Source organism: Spinacia oleracea, chromosome 4 (assembly GCF_020520425.1).
Source record: "Spinacia oleracea cultivar Varoflay chromosome 4, BTI_SOV_V1, whole genome shotgun sequence".
NCBI lineage: Eukaryota > Viridiplantae > Streptophyta > Magnoliopsida > Caryophyllales > Amaranthaceae > Spinacia > Spinacia oleracea.
The window spans coordinates 97032058-97041846 of record NC_079490.1 but is presented as its reverse complement, the minus strand read 5'-3'; the positions used below and the strand labels follow the sequence as shown (position 1 = coordinate 97041846).

Here is a 9789-nt window from a genome sequence, read left to right as displayed (position 1 = left end):
ACGACAAAAAGGTTGTTCGTCGTTATTATGTACTCAATGACGTCAAACAAACAGCAAATAGCGACCAACATAGTTGACGTAAAAAGAGAATCAAATGGACACAATAATTTTAATTATCGTCCAACAACGACAAAATATTTCGACGTTAATGTGGATAAAATAAATATAGTTTGTCGTAAATATGAAAAATATATATAACCTGCAATTCATTCAAAACCATAAAAAAGTATATAGAATATTACACTGAATTTATATTAATTAACGTAATCAATCACAAAAGATTTATAATAAACAAATTCAATGTGAGTCAAAACAACCAAACTAATAAGGTCAAATATATAACTTGGTCCATACTAAGAATTAAATCTCAAGGATTCCTTGTTCTTAAAAAAAAAGTAAGAAATTATGATCCAAATATCTAGAACTGATGTGTAGCAGCTTCGACCTATTTTTTGCATTTCTGATCCAGCTTGATATTTCTTTAAGTGTTATTCCTCCTCCATAATCCAAAACTCGATCATTCGACTTCGACTTAAACACATTTTGTGCTACCTATATAAAGAAGTAAAAAAAATAAAAATCGCATGGGAAAGTAAAAAATAAAACCAAAATAATATAAATGAAGAAAAATACACGTACATTGTAAGTGTTGGTTCTTCTTCCATTATTATTTGAATTTCCTCCTACAACATATATAACCATCTAAGTTAGTACCATTTACACGGGTGACTCTAATTAAGGCCAATTGACAAAGTTCTAATCTCCTAGTTGAGTTTCAAGATACAACAATACTCTGTTTTGACAGATTCTGTTTTGACATTCTGTAAGAACAGAATCTGAACCCATTTCTCTTTTTGCGAAAACCTGAATTTACTCGGGATGGATTGATTAGGGTTGAAGGAAGTTGGGATTCCAAAATATTCGGCCCGGTTCTTGTTAGGTATTATGTTGTTAAACCGAGTCTGATGTTGTTTAAGAGCTTTGGGTGGGCTGAGTCTGATGTTGTAACTCTCACAATATCAAGTCCTTTTTTGTTGGCGCTTTATGAAGCTAACCTCAAAAAAAGGTTGGGGTTTTTCATTAATTTATCTTAAAGGACATAGAAAATGTGGATTCCATTTGTAGTTGTCTGATGTTCTCTTAATGCTTAGTTCCATATCATATTACAGGATCAACTATTATCTAATGAAATTTAAGTTGCAAGACCTTCCTTTTATTATTAGTCGAGCTTTATTTTTCTTACTTAGACATTTAAGTACGTTTTAGTCACCCGTCATAGTTATAAGTTATAACAACAATATGTTCCAAATTTGTTGTTACACACTTACACACAGTTCGGGTTACAAGCCTAGTTTCCTGGCAAAGAAGTGTTCCTTGTTTACTTGTAGCTTGAAGAAGAGAACAATACCTAGACAATAAGACCCTCCTAATGTAATGAACCATCCTAACCGTCCACGTACCCAACTGGTGTACAGCAGGAAGCAAAACAAAGGGACCAACAGAACCAACATCAGCTGACAAAGCACCAGACAAGAACAACCAACACAACACAAGTGAGGAACGGGAGAAAGAACCGTTGCCACACTAGCAGACAGAAAGTGGCAGTAGAGCCTCATTAAATGAAGCATACTAGGAAGCAATCCCTAAGTGCTTAAATAGAGAAAGAAGAGAGAGAGCAGGATATCCTGTGTTTTGTGTTGTAAAGAGAGTTGTCACCTAAAGTCACTAACCATGAGAGTGGTAGCTAAAGCTACTGATTTTGTATTCCACTCAGTTGAGTTTTCATCAATTAAACTTCTCCCTGCTTCTCTTATTTCTGTGTGTGTGTATTATTGTGTCTGCACTTACGAGTTTGTTGCACCTAGTTTTGAAGGAGAAAGGTTTGATTAGGTTGGATTACTCCCTTGTTTCTGCCATATCATATTGCGAGTCTAAGTTCTTGGAGAAGTTGAACATAACATAATCTCACTCGAATATACTGCTAGAAATCAGGATTCAGATATCAAGAGCTGCAATTCTGAAAACTAATTTTCTGCTGCATGTTATTTAAGTAATAAAGATTCAGGTATCAATAGCTACACGTGTTTGGCTTTTTAGGTCACAGAAAAATTTACAAACTTCGGCAGAATTGAGAAAAACCCCACCTTCGACAATCAAGATCACTACTACTCACTCATTATTATAATAAATACACTGAAGTGCATTTCTTCTGTGAATCAGACACTGCATTAGCTTTAATTAACATAGAATATGGTTCCTAGTCACAAAATCCAATAGTTGTCATGAACGATTTATGGTTATATATAATCACGATTTAAGATTATGTGACAGATCAAAACAAGAATGTGTTCATGTACGATAGAAATACAGATAAAAAGGATAAAAGGGAAGAAAAAAAGAACCTGAATTATCTTGATTCTTGCTTGGCAGTGAGATAAGAAACAGAGCTAAGGGGAAAATGTTTAATATCTTGGTGAATTGGCAGTGCCAAATAATCCCCCACATCTCTAGCCTTTACACATAGGAAATGCTGCAAATACAAAGCCAAATAGTGGATATAAGAAAATGGAAAATATAACTACTCTATAGAAGTTAATGAATGTTTTTATTCTTTATAAACTGATGTTGACAAGAGAAAATAACTAAGAAGATTAAGAAGTTCAGATTTTTTAAATCCAACTACTTACATACCATTGAAGACATATATTAACCAATTAATTTCTCTTGTATTAACTAGTTTTTAATCAATCACAATATCTTCTTAAAAATAAATTGAGCATAACCGAGCCAAAAGAATGAAAGTCCATTCATCTCTTGACAACAGCATATTCGATCAGGATACATCCGGTACTCACCTTTCCCTACTTGGAAAACAAATCCTGAAGTTCTCTGTGAGTGACTCTAGAGGATCTCAATCCTGCTAGTATAAAGAGTTAGCAATCAAGCAGAAAGTGAACAACAAATGTGCCTTTTAAGCTTCAAGCTAACCTTCCACGGCTCGCCAACCTTGACCTGGGACGAGAATGGGACCGGTATCTAGGAGGAGACATAGATATGGACCTAGAGTGAGACGTAGGTCTTTGTTTCATAGGTGATGGAGACCTAGAATACCTACAGTGTCCAACAAGTAGAATAAGTTTAAGTCAAATGAAAATATAAACCATACAACATTGGACTACAGTCAAGAAACATAATACAGAATTAAATATCATTTATGGGTTAAGGGATCAATCAATGATGTGCTTATTGCAATCGAGTCATACCATCTCTTTGACCCTTTTGGCCGGCAAATCAAGCATGAAACCAGGTTTGATTACGACCATATCCCTGCCATTGTTGAACTCTGTATCCAAGCTGGTGTTGATGTACCAGGCTACCCTTCACGTCGGAGAACCAACCCCATAGGAATAATTGGGAAGAAAGTAATTGACCGAGGTGGATACCTTGAGGATCCTACACTTAGTCCTAGAGATACTTCAACACTGCTAAACTATGACACACAGGGTGAACACTTGAATGCAAATTATCAGAAATGAATCAACATACAAGGTTCTGTCATGACTTAATGTTTGCGGAAAATTTAGATAGGTGTAGGGATTTTAGCACAAAAGATGCAGGCAATAAGTTTAGAAAATGAAAATCTAATTAAAAAGAATAAGAGGAGCTTGTATACGTTGTTCTAAGTAGAATCAGATCAACAAACAATAACACTTATTACTGAATCAGATAACACAAAACCTACAATTCAGGCATCTTATCACATCAATAACTAAATAACAATTATTACTGAATCAGGCATCTTATCAGATCAACAAACAATAACACTTATTACTGAATCAGGCATCTTATCACATCAATTATAACAAAACCAAAAATCAGATAACACAAATCAGAATTGCAATGCCCCTACAATTAAGAGTATGAATTATTGAGTTCCAAATATTCAGCATATACGACATAAAACTTAACAATTGAAAAAGAATAATAAAATAGAAACGTGCAACTCTCAATTCAATCGCAATACAAAATTAGCTATCTCCTTCAGGTTCAATGAATGAAGACAGGGTCATATGATTTTCGTTGGCTCATTGAATTTCAGCTCTTCAAACACATTCCATCAAACCTCTGCTTTTCGTGAGTAACAAAATTAACATTCAAAGAAAGAAAGAAAAACAACTTTATTTGCTGGTGATTGCTTGATTTGTGATTATGGAGTACGAAAAGAAGAACCTACATAGCTATCAAAAGCATAACAAAATAAGACAATACCATCAAAAGAATAACAAACTAAGACAATCATCCAACAAAAACAACAAATAAATCAACCAGTACGTATTTAGAGAAATCAAACCTTGAATTTCAATCACATGTAGTTCATGTAGGATTCCCGATCTCATGTAGTCAACCACTCGTACTCTCTTAATTGATCTCTGGACAATAATTAGCAATGTTGATGGGAAATTACAAGGATTCAAGCAATAAATTCAATTCAAAACAAAAGGGTTGAAATTAATTGTATTAATAAAAATAGGAACTCACCAGAATTTGATTATTGCGATTCATGAAATATTCCGCGACATCAAATCATCAACACAATTTTAATCGATTGAAGGAAAATTCATTTAAAGTGGAAAAGAGATATGAAATATACCGCGTACAATGGTGTTGCGAGCTTGCATAAAATTTAACAGAATCTTTGGTCGATCAAATAAAGAGAGGAGAGTGAAATAGAGGGGTTTTGGTTGAAGGTGAGTGAAACAGCGGTAAGAATGAATCAAAATCTTCATCTAGAATAATAAGAATCATAAATTTCAGACGAGCTCAATTAGGGTTTTAGCTTGGAGGTTACTGAAATTCGGAGGCTTGGAGCGTGAAATTTGAAGATGGGCTTGAAAAATTGAATGCCGCACTGAAGAAATCAAGGATAACGACGAACACAAATTTGTATTTATTTTTTCTTTAATGTTTTTAATGGAACTTCAACGACAACCTTACTTTGTGTGGTAATAATGCAGCGCATTAATGCAATTAACGACATAATATTAGGGGTTGTCGTTAGTATATTGTCGTTAAAGGTATAATTTCTAGTAGTGATATCAAACTCCCCCAAGCTAGATCTTTGCTTGTCCCTAAGAAAAGAAATCATCGATGAATACATATATCAACTTCACCCCAAACACATCTTAAAACAATGGATACGATTCAAGGTAAAATTCAACAAGCATGCATCAATGCCAACCAATCAAATCCATTCGACCACAAATCCTCCTTAACAATCTTCACGCAGAGCGAACCACAAGTGCACAATGGAATTCAAGACTAGTGCTCACACACTCTTCACTCATTTATGTGGCGGGTAAAAGATGTACCCGTTCGCTCTCCTCCCAATATGTATGTGAACAATGCCCTCCCAAACTCACAACACTCGTGTGTCTGGAAAAGCATACACTCAACCTAGTAGTCGACTCGAAATGTGTCGTGTCATAACTTGCATTGATAAACAACTACTTTCACATTAATACAACTCTATGCACAAAGGTCGGAAGGTCTTTCAAGCTTGTAATGATAGGCTTAGGTAAGGGTGTGGTAAATTTGGGTAAAATGTGAGCTTAAAGCCTTGGCTTTTGGGAGCATAAATCCTAGCAAATCCATGATCAATCACAAATGATGACCACAACTCTCCCACTCAACACATGAATAAAACAACAAACAAACCACACTATACTTTCTTGGCTTGATTTCACAATTATAACCAATCACTCATAAAGATAAGAAATTACAATACTTGAGTGAATTCATGCTTTGAAATCTTTCGAGCATAATGAAATTTTCTTTTCTTTTCTTGCTCGAATTCTTTCTCTTTTTTTTTTCTTTTTCTTTTTGGAGGCCTTCACATTTCCCATCCTTCTCATCTCTTTCACTCTTCATTTTTTTTCTTTTCAAACAACATACAAGATAAGAAGAATTCCCTTATTTCCTTTTTCAACACCCAATTTGTGCTCAAAATGTAACACACTACAACTCCCTCACCTCACTTACTATTAGCTCCCCCAAGCTAGGCTTGGGACTAGTAACCAATGGGGATTTCATGGGCTTGTAATATGGCTAGTCACCGAATAAAGGGGCACAAGCAACAACATGGGCAGAAAAGAGGGAACAAATGTATCTAATTCAATCTGAAGGCTACCTAAATAGAGAAACGCCTTCGTCCTCCTCAATGTGCATGTATACGAGTCATAAAACATTACTAACAGTTGCAAACCAATACTCAAAATCAATGACAAACCAGGAAGCTATCACACATTTCTAACCAAATCAACTAGCCAAGCACCAAGTTCACAAATAGTTGGTCAAAGTTGACTCATGGAAAGGCACCAAAATAGTCGAATATTAAATCATGGCCAACATATCAACAATGCTCGTCATCAAAAACCAAGAATCAACACATTTCAATCAAGGGGCACAGGGAAGCATGATTTTGTATTCATCGGAACGTATTTTTGTTCTTTTTTTTTTCAAAAGCGATAAACTACTCTAGAAAGCAATAACACATACCTCCCCCAAGCCAAACTCAGCAATGTCCTCAGTGCTTGAAGGAGTGGAGATCGAGGGTCTCAATCTTCATTGAACCCCTCCGGCTCCAACTCTTATGTGCCTGCCGCAAAGCGATTGGTTAGTAAATAACCAACCAACGAGCATAGAAGCTTGTCATGTGCACTCGCACATATTTCGTGCAACAAGATATGCACGATAATCAATAACATTATTTGCATAAAGTCCGAATGAGCTCTATGCCAGTAAGGAGTAGGATGCCTAAAGGAAGAAGAACAAAAAGAAAAAATAATAACAAAAGAAGAATAAGAAAAGGAAGGAAAAGAGAAAGTAGGCATACTCTCCTTATGGAAGTTGTTTTTGCGGACTATTGATTCTTCAACCTCAATGACCAATGAAATAGCTCTCTCTGTGTTTTGGAATTCATGGTGAACAGGCTCTTCACCATATAGAGCTCTCTGCAAAGCATCCACCTCTTCTTGGGCTTTTGATTTTCGTTGGGAGGAGGAAGATCCTCAAGCAAAGGTTTTATGGAAAAAGATAAGGGGAGTGAGACGGTGTAAACAGGGCTAAGAATAACCCTTCTTGGACTTGGAATATGAGGGGTAGGGGTTGACACAACAACAAGGGTTTTATCAACTTCAACTTCTTCATGGACTTGCTCTATAACATATGGCTTTTCATTTTCAACAAATCCTTCATCCATTGATCCAACAGTCACATCATCATCCTCCAATTCATCCTCAACCTCTGTTATAAGTTCCTCCCATTCTTGGTTGCCTATGGTTCACTCAGTTGACCCCCATCCCCAACACAACTCGAATCATTATTTTCAATAATTTCTTGAACTTTTCTAAATCTCTCAAGAGTAGCCTTACTAGCTTTAATAATCTCATTGGTAGCCTCTTGAGATCTAGTACACTGAATCTCAATCTCAGAATTTAATCTTATTATTCCTCTAAGAAGCTATCTCTGCTTTCTGATTCGAGTTGAATAGGATTGGGAAAGGGTTCAAAATAATACACGGGAGAAGCAACAGTGGAATCATGAGGCAAAACATTGATATCCATGCAAGGGTTAGATAAGTCATTAGAATAGGGCAGACGGCCGCCCGATCGGACAATCTGCTCGACAAGAGGCCCGATCGGGCGGTTGCAAAATTCCTAGAACAACGCCCAGAATGACCGCCCGATCCGTATCGGGCTGAGCCCGTCCGATCAGGCGCGTGTTGAAACTGCACGATCCTCTATCTTCAAAACGCCATATCACCTTCGTTATTCTTTGGAATTAGGCGAGTGGCCACTTGTTGGAAAGCTATTGAATTTGCAGTTGTAGAACTTGAGTTATGATTAAAATAGTGGACTATAGTCATTTTTCTACATCTTTCGTTATTCGCTTTGCTTCAAAACTCTTCCAACTTAATGTTTGTGCTCTCGAAAGTATATAATCTCTTGTATTGATTCAAATGAGTAGGAAATGCACATAAATATAATAATTCATACAATAATGAACCTGAAACTACAAACACACTACAAGGAGCACATTAGTACTAAAAATCGCTCCGAAGAGCTCATTTGAGATCAAAAAGTACTAAGGGACGGGGGTAAAAAAACTATAAAATATGAACATATCAACTGTTGAACCCTTGATAGACTTCTGAGGGGTGTACTTGAGGTCGAATTCAACAATCCGGACAACCGTCCGTTGAGAGCCGGTTTTTCAAATAAGTACTTGAGAGGATCCACTTTGCTAATTACATGCACTGTATGGGAGAGCATGTAGTGTCGTAGTTTCTTTGCGGCCCAAACCAAGGCGATGCTGAGTTTCTCGAGCTGAGTGTATCTGGTTTCGTACTCGATCAACTTTTTGCTTATGTAGTATACGGCGTTCTCTTTGCCTTCAATTTCTTGGGCGAGCATGGCCCTTATTGCTGAATCTGTTGTTGTGAGGTAGAACCTGAAGGAATCCCTGGCATGGCTGGCTTTAGAACTGGCGCGTTGGAGAGGTAATCTTTGATAATGTCGAACGCATGTTGACAGTCCTCATCCCAGACTTTGGGCTCACTTTTGCGGAGCTTTCGAAATACCGGTTCGCAGATCATAGTGAGCTTCGAAATGAACCGACTGATGTATTGCAGTTTGCCGAGAAACCCCCGAATTTCCTTTTCATTCGTTGGTGGCTTCATCTCTAGAATTGCCTTGATTTTCGAAGGATCAGCCTCGATGCCCCTAGAGCTGATGACATATCCGAGCAACTTGCCTGACGTTACCCCGAATGCGCATTTTTGAGGATTGAGCCTCATATTGTACTGCCTGAGCCTGTCGAAGAATTTTCGGAGTACCGAGGTATGCTCATGTCGCTCTTTGGATTTGACGATCATGTCGTCGACGACATATACCTCGATCTCCCTATGAATCATATCGCTCATAATGGTTGTGGTTGTTCTTTGATATGTAGCCCCCGCGTCTTCAGTCCGAACGGCATAACTGTATAGCAATATGTACCCCACTGAGTGATGAAGGTTGTCTTCTCCATATCTTCCTCTGCAATGGGAATCTGATTGTAGCCTGCATACCCGTCCATGAAAGAGAGTAAGGCATGATTTGCGGTGTTATCGACCAAGATGTCGATGTGAGGCAATGGAAAACCATCTTTAGGGCTGGCCTTGTTAAGATCTCTGTAATCCACACACATTCGTACTTTACCGTCCTTCTTTGGAACTGGAATGGCGTTTGCAATCCATTCCGGATATTTGGTTTCTCGAATAAACCCGGCCTCTAGCTGCTTAGAGACTTCTTCTTGAATTTTTAGGGAAACATCCGGTTTCATGCGACGGAGTTTCTTCTTGATCGGCTTTGAACCTGGGATGAGGGGAATTGTATGCTGACCGATGCTTGGATCAACCCCTAGCATATTATGATAGGACCATGCGAAGATGTCTATGTACTCTGAAAGTAGCTTGATAAGATCATCCCGCTCTTCTTGAGATAGAGTTAGACCAATCTGAACTAGTTTTGGATCACTGCTGTTAGAAAGGTTAACTTTTTCTGTTTCCTCAATTATGGGCGTCCTGTTTTCATGATTTTCAATAGATTTTAGTATTTCAAGGTCAGTTTCTTGTGAAGCAAAGTTGTTTGGATTAGAGGTGTGTTCTGAAATTGGACTTGAGGAGTAGGAGGGAATTGAAGTATTATTGAAATTGGCAATCATTACATCGATAGCTTTGACTTGAAGGCC

The 9789-nt window shown here is 37.4% G+C and overlaps 1 long non-coding RNA gene across 5 annotated transcripts; it reads right to left on the bottom strand.

The window, feature by feature from the left end:
* Positions 1–243: 243 nt before the first annotated feature.
* Positions 244–8229, bottom strand: LOC130459940 (uncharacterized). 5 transcript variants are annotated; one of them, XR_008919690.1, is made up of 8 exons: positions 4540–8229; positions 4352–4430; positions 3264–3490; positions 2989–3111; positions 2856–2917; positions 2403–2530; positions 640–683; positions 244–552 (listed from the first exon to the last, which is right to left on the bottom strand). It is a non-coding gene; the product is annotated as an uncharacterized lncRNA (long non-coding RNA). The 5 variants fall into 5 exon arrangements; XR_008919692.1 differs by having other exon boundaries at positions 3264–3485; XR_008919688.1 differs by having other exon boundaries at positions 3264–4430.
* Positions 8230–9789: the final 1560 nt, after the last annotated feature.